This window comes from Pelodiscus sinensis, chromosome 11 (assembly GCF_049634645.1).
Source record: "Pelodiscus sinensis isolate JC-2024 chromosome 11, ASM4963464v1, whole genome shotgun sequence".
Classification (NCBI taxonomy): domain Eukaryota; kingdom Metazoa; phylum Chordata; order Testudines; family Trionychidae; genus Pelodiscus; species Pelodiscus sinensis.
Window position 1 is genome coordinate 10187405 of NC_134721.1, and position 13542 is coordinate 10200946.

The 13542-nt window shown below is 42.7% G+C and overlaps 1 long non-coding RNA gene across 1 annotated transcript in view; it reads right to left on the minus strand.

The window, feature by feature from the left end:
• Positions 1-435: 435 nt before the first annotated feature.
• The window catches only part of LOC142830911 (uncharacterized), a 48378-nt gene continuing 35271 nt past the window's right edge, over positions 436-13542 (minus strand). The window contains exon 3 of the long non-coding RNA XR_012906448.1: positions 436-534. This is a non-coding gene — a long non-coding RNA (uncharacterized LOC142830911). The remainder of the gene's footprint in view (positions 535-13542) is intronic.

Sequence of the window (13542 nt, forward strand, 5' to 3'; positions counted from 1 at the left end):
CTGGTCCCATTGAAATCAATTGCACTTCTTCCAGTGATTTCAACAGGGCCAGAATTTCGCCCCTGGTCACAGAGGGAGGAAGTGACAGGCCCACGCGTTGGCTGGTGTTAGCCATCCCACTAGTTAAAATTATAAATATAAAATGTTTCCTGCTAACCTATACACACACAACCTCCTTTATACTCATTCTGTGTGAACAATGCCTACTGGTTTCTGATGTTCAAGAGGGCTGCATATAGAATGTCCGGCAGAGATCGACTGTGTAGATTGAAGATGAATATTTTACCTTTCCATTCTAAAACAATCAACTTGGTCCATGAGCATATCTACAGTAAGTGATGTGTTGAAGTATCACCTCCCCCCCCCCCCCCACCCCTTGAGAAATAAAGATAATGGCCAGATTTATAAAAGAAGGTGCTTAAAATTAGGCTCCTAAACTTACATTTAGGTATCTAAAACAGTGGCCTGATTTTCAGAGATGCCAAGGACCCGGAAACATCCTGTGTGATAGTGTGACAGCATTTCTGCAGCATTCTGTGAAGAACAATTTAGATGGCAATTTGATTATAGGATTATTGAGCAACCTACTTGGTTAGCAGAAACTATTTTCTTTCAACTAAGTGGGAATTGTTAATAATCTCATTTTTACCATTCCTTTGCTTTTTAGTAATTGCATTCACCTCATTTTGGGCTTTCAGCAGGTTCGAAATAAGAGATTCAAGAGGGGGAGCTTATTTTAAATGTTCTTCTATATGATTTTGTATATTTCAGTGTCTAGTCAGCTGAAGTGGTGAAGAACTGCATGTCCATTTACTATATGTTAGTGGGGAACTTAACTGCTTCTTAACATATTGTTCATTTTCAACACTGTCACGTTGCATTCATATAGAGCACATTTTAATTTCTTGATCAGTAATCAAGTGGAAGTTTCTTCTTGGCAAATTAAAGCAGGAAGATTTTCACACAAAAGAAAGGGTATGGTAGTAGGACGCCACCTTTTGGTAGAAAAAGTAAATAGAAGCATATTTCGAAAATGCTACTGATGTGCAATTACACTTTAAATTACACTAATGGCAAAGTACTTATGCCTAATTCATTATATTTTAAATAATTAAGAGGAAAATCATTGCAAATAAATATTTGCAGAGACAAAGATGGTTTAGCTGTACTTTAAGAGGAATCTTCAAAGACAGTAAGTACATAATTTCATTATGTCATTGTATTACTGAATAAACTCAATTATCAAAAAGCAACAACAAAATGCTAGGCTTCAGTCTACCCCACTCACCTGATGTACAGTAGAATATCTTAAAGATGTGTGCAATTGGAAAAAGGCCAGTTACATTTTTGTAATATCATTAAGGTATTTTTCATCTATTTTCTATTTTACTTCATTGTTTTGTGATAGGAAACTACAACAGGAGAAAATATATAGTGCAAATTTTGAGACCATAGCTTGCACATAAATAGCAGTTGTTTCCTCCCTTACTGAAATGCTTTAGACGTATTTATGTTTATACATTTAAACCCAGAATAAACTTTTGTTTATTGCAAACTTCTTGGCTCTTGTTTTTAACTATGCAAATGTAAATCAGTATATTAACGCTATAAAACATGATTAATTCCATAGACAATAAGAGCAGAGGGATTTCTCCCTCCCCCTCCACCAAGGCAAGCTGCTAATTGCACTTGAATTGTTTACTGCTGTATTGTTTTACAAGTGCCTAGAGAAAGAGACGCTTGATATCCCCACCACCATCGTCACAGTCCCAGGAGCAAATGCTTGGCGGATTTGGGTAAGGGTGTACACATGCTATGACTGCAGCTTGTTAGTAAAAAATAAAAAAAAATTATGGAGGTGATGACGCCTCTGTAATTATAGGTGTTACTGTTTTAAAGTCAGAATGTTTTCTAAGCTGCTATAGCGCCACGCCTCCAGCATCCCATGAGCAATGCCTCTTCAAATCCTTTCCATTTTAGTCACTGGTTTACGAGGATCTACAGAACACATCAACAAAGCTATGTTGGGCACATTGAGAAATGAACAGGAAGTACATTAGAGCTTCCTCATGTCTTACTTAGACACAAAGCACAAACGGACACCATGATCTTATCGTCTCTGTCTATAGCATATAAAAAAATACAATATGGCACCTAAAAAGGAACATTGGCCACTGAAGTGTATTGGTTTTGTTGTTTCAATCAATTGCTTCACCATTCTAAGGAGGCAGAGTTAGAGCAGAGAACCTATGAGTAGTCATGTCCATTAATTCGCAATAATAAGATTTCTGTTGCAAAGAAAGTCTAAGGCTGGCATTCTCTCCCATTCTAAATATAAAACAAGAATGTGCAGAAAGTCAGATCCTTATGACACTAGACGCTGTTTGAAAGGACAGAAATGCAATCTTGCAATGTTTATGATAGAAGATGGATAATTTCTGGCATGTGAAGGCTCAGCATTGCGATCCAAGTAGTGATTTGTGTTACAAAGGGATAAAGATGCAGACTCAGAGCCTAATCCTGCCCACATTGAAGCCATTGGCTGCATCCCCACTGAGTTGATTGGGAGCAGAATTAATTTCAATATGGGGAAGCAGGAGGAGGTAGGGACCCATTGTCCCTTTGCCAGGATCTCAAACTAGCTTGTCCAACAAGCAAATATAATTGTTCCCATTGAGAACGGCAGCCAAAGCTAGATGATCATAGATCATTCCCTCACAAGAAAGCTACTGACAAAACTAACATGTCCTTAAAAATCCTGGGCCACCTTTTTCAGAAGCGCATGGGACTCAGTATTTGCCCTTGTTTTCCAATTCTGCCTACCCCATTGTTCTTAGTGAGAGCCAAGCACTAATCTGCATTGAAGGCCTGCCTGATCCTGAAAGCTATGGAGTATCCTCACATCACAACAAAGCTCATGGGATGTGCCTAGCACCTGGAAAAATCAGGTCTAAATGAACATGTATTAATTGCATCTGAATATTGGGCTCCTTGCAGTATAAGGGACTGCTAGCTGAGAGGAGAGGAAAGATTTAGCAGAGTTGAGAGGAACACAAATCATCTGTCTGCTCTGCCATTAGAGGAGGGTGTTTATGATGGGAACCAAGCCACAGTCCAGTTTTCATTTACAGCTCCATCGTGGAAGTGCTATTAGGCAGGCACATGCAGCAGTCTCAATTCTACTCTCCATTACATTGATGTAAATCTGGAGTAATTCCACTGACATCAAGGTTACATCAGTATGAGTGAGAATGGAATTTAGCCCTGGATTCCTAAGGGCATCCTAGCAGATCGTAGGGGCTAAAGACTCATAGCTTTGCTCATGCTGATATTCCATTACTTCGAGTGGGCCCATTGAATTAAAGTCTAACAGATAACTTGCACGCTGCATTGCCAAACAATAGGTATTTTCTTTTCCTGGTGGGAAAAGAAAGAGGAGGAACAGTCTTTGTATTTAAGTCAGAGTATTAATCTGTTCCAGTTTGGTGCAGGTTTTGTAATGCATATTTATTGGAATTAATATCTGTCTCAATTCCTATTGCTTCCTGAATATACACAATATATAGTGTACTGTACATGAAGTGGCAAACACCAGAAGACATCCAATCTTGAAGTAAGTCCATGACCAATTCATTTGGAAAACCGTAAGTCAGGTCCTCTTGCAGTATTCAACATGTGGAAAATGTTAACATGGGCCATCTTATTTTACTGAGCGAACTGGGATGCGGAGAAGACAAATACAAGATAGCAAATATATACCGCAGGGAGCAGGGGGTTGTTTTACGAGTGAAAAAGGAAAAGATTTCAGGGAGAAAACAGCCAAGAAAATTGTTGTTAAAACATTTTTCTACAAGTAGTATGCCAAATATAAAACTTTTTTAAACTTTTTTTTTTTAAGTCTTTCTTCTCTACAATTCCTCGGACACATTTTTAGGATCTCTAACTCCTGGCTAGGATTGAAGCTATATGTGTATTCAAAGGATGGGAAGGCCTTTCTGCCCAAAGACTTACCACTACATTCTGCCAACTACTAAATGCCTGGGTCTATTCCTCCTTAATAACCACTTGAACATTTTTCAGGTCTTCTCAGAAAGCAGTCATTGTCCTAGTATTAAACATAAAGGCTGCGTCTAGACTGGCAAATTTTTCCGCAAAAGCAGCTGCTTTTCCAGAAAAACTTGCCAGCTGTCTACACTGGCCGCTTGAATTTCCGCAAGAACACTGACTTCCTACTGTTTGAAATCAGTGCTTCTTGCGGAAATCCTATGCTGCTCCCGTTCGGGCAAAAGTCCTTTTGCACAAAACTTTTGCGCAAAAGGGCCAGTGTAGACAGCTCAGATTTGTTTTATGAAAAAAGCCCCGATCGCAAAAATGGTGATCGGGGCTTTTTTGCGGAAAAGCGGGTCTAGATTGGCACGGACACTTTTCCTTAAAAAAGTGCTTTTGTGGAAAAGCGTCCGTGCCAATCTAGACGCTCTTTTCCGCAAATGCTTTTAACGGAAAACTTTTCCATTAAAAGCATTTGCGGAAAATCATGCCAGACTAGATGTAGCCAAAGTGATTTCAGCAATGTGAAGACCCCATCACTCATGTTATATCCTAAGCCATGTTTCTTCCCACCAGAGCTGACCATGCTATATCAGAGCCAGGTATATTAAAGTTCAATGCACATGGTAGGCAATATCTGGTACCCATAATCATACTTCTATGCCAGAGGAATAGCACAAAAGCAAATAAGTGAAGAAATAATAATTATTCCTACTATGGGAGCTCACAGATGTTGAAACAGGTAACTTCAATTCAAGTCTCGACAGTGATAAAATACTATATTTATTATTTCCCTTCAGTTATAGTCAACATGAGGCTCAGTTTCCTATAGGGCAGCATAAGGTCCATCTCTTAGAGCTGATTGAAAATCATGAGGACATATGATGGTGCTTGCAGTATTCTCCTTACTAAGGAGCTTCTCTTCTTGAGACTCCCTCTGCTTGGAAGCAAAGGAGACCACCAGCAATCTTCCACAATTATTCTGCCACAGCTGAGCTTTATTAACACCGGTCACCTCCTTTTTAGCTTATTGGTATTTCACTATTAGATGTTCAAGCCTTAAAATCTGCAGGGTTTTTTTCCCCCAAAGCTAGGTCAGTAGTTCATCTAGGAGAGTACAAAGGTTATGAGACTGGCTACATGTGTTTGACATGTTGCTCTGTGACAGGCTGCCACCCCCCTTACCCAAAACTGGTTTATGTAATTGTATTAACCTGGTTTATCATAGCCTTTGCAACAGTAGAATGGAATAAGTGCGTGTTAAATTCCATTTGAGCCCAGTTCACAGGCTCGTGACTTTCTCCCCCTTCCAAGAAAAAGTTAACTTTCAAAGGTGAAGACTCCAGGAAAATGGGACCAAATCAGTTCAGTCATTAACTTTTCCTAGTTGGGGAGGGGGTGGGGAGGAGGAGGGCATTGTAATCCCTGAAATAGAGTATCTAAGTCAAAATGTATGGACCTTAAGCTCATCTAAAGAAGTGGGTTTTGCCCACGGAGGCTCATGATACTATATATATTTCTGTTAGTCTGTAAGGTGCCACAGGACAACTTGTTTTAAAATGTATGGAGTTACACAAAACACATCCATGGCGCTGCAGATAGGGGTGAAAGGGTTAAACCCCACCACCTTTTCTCTTTCTTAAAATGAGAAGCAAATATATCAAAGGCAGCTTCAGTTGACATACAAACTCCTTGCAGTATTAAACTGTTCCAAGTCAAATGCTTTGTAAGGTGGCCAAGTTCACTCTGCAATGAGATTAACTTCACTTCCTGACTTTCTCACAGTTAAGTCCTCAGCCTTGGTGTTGCACTAATGTAGATTTTTTTTGCAACTGTTGTCTTTTGGCATAGGTGATTATAATGCTTTTTTTACGATGACATCCTGGCCACAGTGGAAACCAATGGAAGTTTTTTCCATAGACTTCCATGAGGCAAGAACAAGATGTCACCCGTGGCGGCTATGGGCCACTGTGTCTTTCCATACCAGCTCCATAGCTGTGCAATTTGATCCATTCTTGTGGTTCCACTCCTACATATTAAATTGATTGTCTCTGCGGAAAGCACCACTTCCGCATCCTTTCTGTAAGTCAGATAAGGTTAAATTCTCAGCCCTGTGCTCTTTTCTGTCCTCCATTTCACCTTAACTAGAGCTTATGCTTTAACGTCTTTTTTAATACTTCTCAGTGTCTATCCTGATCAAACAAACTGAAACTACAACTTCCTTAAGTGAAAGATTCTCCAAAGCAGTAGTACTACTTTTGGCCGGGAGATGGCTATTCAAATAGTACTCCATCTCCTCCTGGGACTTTTCTGTGTTCCCCTTGAGGCATTACAAGCCCAGTAGGCCTGATCCAAAGCCAAGTGAAGTCCAACAGGGTCTCACCCCTGATTTCAGTTAGCGTGACATCAGTCCTGGATGTATTCAAGCATCTGCACTAACTGACTGAAATGAGTGCCCACCCAGACACTAAGCATGGCAGGGCTATTGTTGACTTGACCCTTGAATACTTATTAAACATTATATTAGTCTCTTCCTCCTCCTTGGATGTAACTATTATAAATGGACAAAGATTAAAACAAATATCTTGCATTACCGTGGCATGTATAGGGCAGTTCAAAGCCATTATCCTGCAACTGAAATGAACTACCTCTGGATACCTACTGGAGTTTCAAATTCTGATTAGATCACAGGTACAAATTAAATTTGATGGCCTCTTCACAATCCACCCTGCCATTCTCTTAATTAACTACACTTCCCATAAGCTTAATTGTGATGGTAACGTGGTCATTTAAAGATGGTATCTGCTTTTTTTTCCAGCAAGGATACTCTTTTTTTGTTCTTGTTGATCTCAAACGTGCACATTACCCTGTGATATTATTGGAGCTCCGGGCTTGACTTCTTATAGCTATTTTTTAACCCTATGGTCCTGCATCAACTATTGAAGGTTTTGCTGCAGTTAAAACTGCAAGCCGTGTTTCCACTGGAACAACACTAACAGATATTGGTTATTGGTGAATAACTGCCAGAGGGGAGTGGGAGCAGGGAACAGATCTGGGAGATTGGGAGAATAGAGAATAAAATCATGTTCCTGGCTGTTAACCCCGCCACCCTTCCCCTCAAGCTGCCACCCCTGAGCAGACTGGGTTGTTCTAGCACAGATGGGACCCTGGACTGAGTTCTCCTTGTCCACTTTGACTTAGATCTGACATTAGCATTGCAAATGATGTCCACTGCCAATCAGTTAGTCAAAGTGAATGGACAGAAACAAGACAAAAAGCTGAGTGAAGAGGACACTAATGGAGGGGAGTGGGAGAAAGTCTAGTTTACATGTAACAAAGTTATTTATGTAAACAACGTAATATTGTGGTGGTTCCTGAAACCATTGAATGCCTCTTCTCAAGACAGCAGCCTCCCCTGTTAGCGTACTAATCTTCTTGTCTGTGCTGCCAGTAAGCATTTTGTGATATGCAGCTGCCTTATTGGCCCATTGCCATTATTTGCAGGGCTGATATCCGACTGTCCGAAAGTGCTAAGTGGAATCATCTTGTATCCTCCTTCTAAATGGAGGACTTCACATGACCGGGGTCCCTGGGAATCTAATTAATGTTTTGTTCAGATTTAAGCCAATGTTGGGCAGACACGGACAGAAAATGTGATGCAACTGTGGGGAAGTTTCAGATGAAATAGATTTAAGAACATTTGTCTCTTCGCTTGAAAAATGACAAATTAATGTATTAGATTTTAACATATAAATATTACCTCCCTCAGGCTTGAGACATCCTGATAGATAATTCTACACACACAGATAAACACAAACATTGGGAGCTGTAACAATGCAATGGTCTTTTCTCTGCACAAAAGAAACTGGTCCACAAAAACCAAAAGTTACAGTGCCACATAAACTCACCACATCTCCCAAACTAGTTCCCCATAAATTCCCTTTCCTTTGTTTTAATGGGAGCAGGGACAAACATCAAAGGAACAGGCTTGCAGCATAAACTAGAAGTCAAACTAGTTTGGCTACTTCAAAATTCCATAATTGGGGGCCCAATGGCAGTACCTTGTCAGCTATGTCATTTTCCAAGAGAGCTGCCTGTTAGGGACTACAGTTGACCTCATCTGTGGCATTGTTACAGACAGAGAAATTGAGGCACAGACCACTCATGTGACTTGGGCAAGGACACCCTGAGTTCAGTGGCAGAACTCAAAATCTCCATTTAGTGCCCTATATACACCAGGCCACATTGTCTAGCTCTCTGGGTCATAGAATATCTTATGTCTGGTCATGATCCTACACAAAGAGATCCAATCAGAGCCTTATGCTCCTCAGAATCTCGCAAATACTATAAAGGCATCCCTTTGTGGCATCAGACCCTCTGCTCATAAAGCAGCATGTAAATGGTATTTTTCCACAGAAAACTGAATTTTCTAAGCAACAGGTTTTCCTGGAAGTATATGATTGATGCAACAAATTTTGACTTTCTAGAGAGAGGGGGAAACCCCCCCCCCCCCAGAAAACCTCAAAACCTAACACCTTTGACTTGACTGAATTTTTTTAAACAAAAAAATGTTTCATTTTTATTAAGATTTACGGCAGGGCTACTCAACGTTGGAAGCCCCGGGGCCCACAATGATACTCACAGCACATGCCGAGGGCCACAACTTAAGTGTGGTTGCACATACATGCAAATGTATATGCAAATATATGCAAATAGCTTATTTCACACTGACGGGCATGAATACAAAGATTAAGGTAAGATTACACCACATGCAGGTTCCATTTAAGTCATTTCTGCTGATATTAATAAAATGCAATATTTATCCGATTTCCACCCAGATGACAGCACTTTAAATGAGCAACGACAGCCCAGGAATTTAAGTACTAAAATGCGTATCAACAGAACACCGTTATAGTAACTACTTTTTTGATTTGGCTCCCATCTGTGGGCCATGTGTTAAGCCCTGCGTAAACCCAAGCCACACGCGGGCTGCAAACAAATCGGCTGTGGGCTGCATGTTGAGTAGCCCTGATTTACAGCAAGAGTAAAGTTTCTAACCAGCTCTACATTGCATACGTTTTCCATACTGAAGAAAAGCAGGAGTGCCCTGAGAGTGGAAGATCTGTTTGATTCTGTGGTGCTGCTTCCCTGGGCTCCTACTTGCCCCAAAGCCCCCTGGACATTGCTTTCCCACAGCTTGTGCTTAACACAGCCTCCATTTGGATCTCAGATCTCTGTCTTCTCCCTAGATCCTCCCTTCTCTGCTGACTTAACCACTCTTCCACCCCACCTGTTCTCGGTGAATTTTCTCCACCGAAGTGTACTGGCATCTCTACAGTCTCCCCCTACTGAGCTGCTTGGCTTTCTTATAATGCCCAGGTGCATAATGATCCTTATCCAGCTCTGTCCCTGTCACCCAGGCCCAGTGATGGGGAAGGGGAGGGCAAAGGGGGCAGTTGCCCCAAGACCCCACAATTCAAAGGTTCCTGGGGCTCCTGGTTGCCACAACAGCTACTGCAGCAGTTGGAGCCCCCGGCCCTTTAAATCACCGCTGGAGCCCTGTGTGGCGTGCTCCAGGCAGCTCTGAGGGCTCAGGGAGGAGGGGGAGAGAACACGCCGCATTCCTTGTGGCTGTGAGGGCTTGCTCAGCCTTTTCTGCCTGAGGCCCAGCCCATGTGGGTGCATGAAACCAGCCCCCCAACCTTGCCCCTGCTAGTGTTGCCAACCTTCCAAGACTGTTCCTCCCTCAAAAAATAAATCAGCCTTTTATCTAAATAAATAACAGATTTTGAAAGACGCAGGAATCACAGGTTAACCTTTGATTAACAAAACCTCCAGGAACATCTCCAGTCACAATTGCCTGCTGGCCTCAGGAGGGTAGAGTTGCCAATCAGTCAGTCACAGGTGCACCAAGGGCTATTAACCCCCAGTAGCTGAAAGGATTAAACCCGACCACACGAGGTAGAGCAGTTGACCTAATCCGTCTTAAATCTGTATCACCGTTGGATTGGTGAAATCCTACTTTCAACTGGTGGAAGACACACGGACTGACCAACAAACCAAGATAATCTTTTAAAGAAACCCTGATAATTCTGCAAGAAAAGACAGCTGAATAGTCACCCTTTGCAATTGTGTCCGTTGGGTCTGTTGTGGCACGTTGGTTGTCACGGTGGGAAGGAAAGATGAAGGCCTGGATTCTTTGTTCTGGCTGAGCCATACTTGACACAGAAGTTGGTAGAGGAGAGAGGGGAATAAAAGTGGCTTAAGCTTGGGGCTGACTAGGGGATTGTTCCACTTTGGGAGCAGCAGACTCAGAAATTGTCTAAGTTGCACGTGGCTGCTCTCAGCCCCAAGGAGTCATTGCAACAACTGGAGATCATTGGCTCACAATGGTGCTTCAGCCACAGAGCCCTTTTCCAGGATTGGGGTAAGAGGAGAAATAAGAAGAGAAATTCAAAGATGCCCCCAGACAGCTGGCTTTAGAGTTCCTTGGCACTGTCAGGGGTCACTAAGGGACTGAGAATCTGGCTCCAAAAGCATGAAGAGATCTGGAGCCCAAAATGCCACATGGCTACTGTCAGAGCACCAAGCTACGCCTCTCCACATGTGAGCGACCAAAATGCAATCTGTAAATATCATGTTGCATTGATGAGGGAGACATCATTTTAGGTCACATTATATCTAGTTGCAATACAGTGAGCATTTTCCTTCAAAATATTATGGAAGAAATTGAAATTCTCTCCTCCACCTTCCCATGCATTTGTGTGTGAATGTCCTGGATTTTTTTTTTTAAAAGAACAACCCCCAAAAACAAAACCAACAAACCAACCTTTCATCTACATAAATAGCAGATTTTGAAAGAAGCAACATTTTGATTCCCCAGAAATAAAATAAATAAAACCCTCAATTTTTTATTTAAAAATCTTCTGAGAAATTTTGACCAGCTTTATTTTTTCTTTCGTTGAGTTATATATTATCTAAAGAAATACACCAAAACCAGAAACACTATCATTAAGAAATACAAGTAGGTTGTGCTGCCATTGTTCATATCCAAAAGAAGATTATAAACTACAGTGCTATCTAAATAAATGAACATAATGTCTTGGACAAAGGCCAGATTGAGCTAATAATTGGTGCAATGCCATAGTAGCAATTCTGTCATGGCGAGAGCGGGTTCAAAGTCAGAATTTTCTTTCTGCAGGAAATGCAGAGAGCCCCAAACCAATTTTAATCAGACATGCCACAAAAAAAAAAAAAAATAGAATTTGCAGCATTTCCTGCAGAAGGGAAGAGAAAAAAACCCATTCAGAAATAATAATTTTAAAAAAATCAAAAGGAAAACAATCCTGAGAGCCCAAGCTCTCAGACTTCCCATGCAGCTGTGGCTCAGAAGACTCCCTAGGAGCTGGGGATCTAGAAGCCCTGGGAGTTAGGGCTGAGCTGAGTGATGGCAGGAAGCGTGGAGAGCCCCCAGGGTTCTGTTGTACTCAGGTCAATAGAATAAATGGTTCGGTAACAGGGTGGCACTCACCTTATGCAAGTGCTCCCATCTGGCTGAGTATGGGTTCCTGTACTGCCTTAGTTTATTAGCCAAAAGCATTTTCAGCACCTCAGCTCAGCCCTCTGGCCGAGTCACTCTTAGGCTGCGTCTAGTTTGGCATGATTTTCCACAAATGCTTTTAACGGAAAAGTTTTCCATTAAAAGCATTTTCGGAACAGAGCGTCTAGATTGGCACAGACGCTTTTCCGCAAAAACACTTTTTGCGGAAAAGCGTCTGTGCCAATCTAGACGCGCTTTTCCGCAAAAAAGCCCCGACTGTCATTTTCGCAATCGGGGCTTTTTTGCGGAAAACAAATCTGAGGTGTCTACACTGGCCCTTTTGTGCAAAAGCTGAACAGGAGCAGAATAGTATTTCCGCAAGAAGCACTGATTTCTTACAGTAGGAAGTCAGTGCTTTTGCGGATATTCAAGCGGCCAGTGTAGACAGCTGGCAAGTTTTTCCAGAAAAGTGGCTGATTTTCCGGAAAAACTGGCCAGTCTAGACACAGCCTTAGTGTTTCACACACCCCTTATAGGGTACTCCACTAACAGTGGCCCATCCATGGTCCTCTGTCAAGTGTCTGAGTCTGTTATCCCACTTTGGACGAGAGTGGGGCCTCCAGGGCTTCCTCTCGTGGAGACAACTCTTTTGACGTTAGCTCAGGTCTTTATCTTTATCTTCCAGTTCATAGCCTCTAAGCAGCTCTCCCCATGTTGCCGCTCCCTCAGACCATTGAGTTACCCAGGGCCAGCTCGAGCCATTCCTGCACCCTGAGCAGCGGGTGCGTGACGCATGCACGGCCCTGCCTCCCAGCACGCTGTGCACCTTACAGCTGCCATGAGGTGCCCCCCATAGGTTGGCATCCCAGGCAGCTGCCCAGCTAGTCCCCCCCCCCCCTTAATCCGGCCCTGAGTTACCCCTGGCCCTCTCTTTCTCAGGTCTGGCCTGCAATTACACTGACTCTGCTGCTGCAGCTTCTTATTTAGTCCTTCCTGGTCCCTGATTGGCTGGTTTCTTCCCAGCCCCTCTAGTCAGCCTGGAGGACTTCTCTATGGCCCTTTCTAGCCACATTGCCTGGTCTGCCCCTTTACAGGTTCCAAAGAGTGAAAGGCGCTAACATGAACTTATCGCTGTCTAGCATTACATAGGTTCAGGGGTTGGTATACAGAGACCTCAGCCTACTCAGAACCATGGCAAACACACCATAAAGCATCTTTTAACCTTTGAATAAAAGATACATAAAAAGGGAAATATTAGAAATGTAAAATATTAAATAAATGCTTCATTTTTACAGTGCCCCTTCTTCCCTTACCCGTTAGATGAGGGGTGAGGAACCTAAGTCCCTGGTGGCCAGATGCAGCCCCCCAAGCTTGCCTGGATCCCTCAAGGCTCAGCATTGGGGAACCCGCATTGGGCTGGAGCACACAAAATGTACTAGTGTGGGCCCCACTAGGTTCTGGTGTGTGAGGAGAATGTGGGGAGTGTCTTTAGTCGGCGGCCACACCAGGGAGGTTGGTTTTTGGGGGGTTTTTTTGCTTCTCAGTTGTGTGCAGCCCCCAACTAATTTTTCTGTGGGTCAGCAGCCCCCCAGCCCAAAAAAGGTTTCCCCACTCCTACGTTAGCTGCAGAGAACTTTTAGTGGGAACCCCTAGCCTCCATTTGACATTCTCATGTGGTAAAGCTGTCCTTTTGGGGGGGAAGTTAACTTGTTAGTTGAAATGTGCGGGAGCTGCTGCTGTTTGTTAAAGTCCGTTTGTGTTTCTGAAAAGCCCAAACACGCACCGAGAGAGAGAAAAGAACAGCAAAGGCTCTGGGTGTTGGCTGTCATTCACAGCCTCTCTGCTTGAAAAAACATTCACACATGGCACAGGGTCTTATTAGCCGCGTCAAAACTTGGCAAACTTGTACAAGCCTGGGGCTATTTAGGGCATTGCTTTTATCTGTCTCTTTGGTC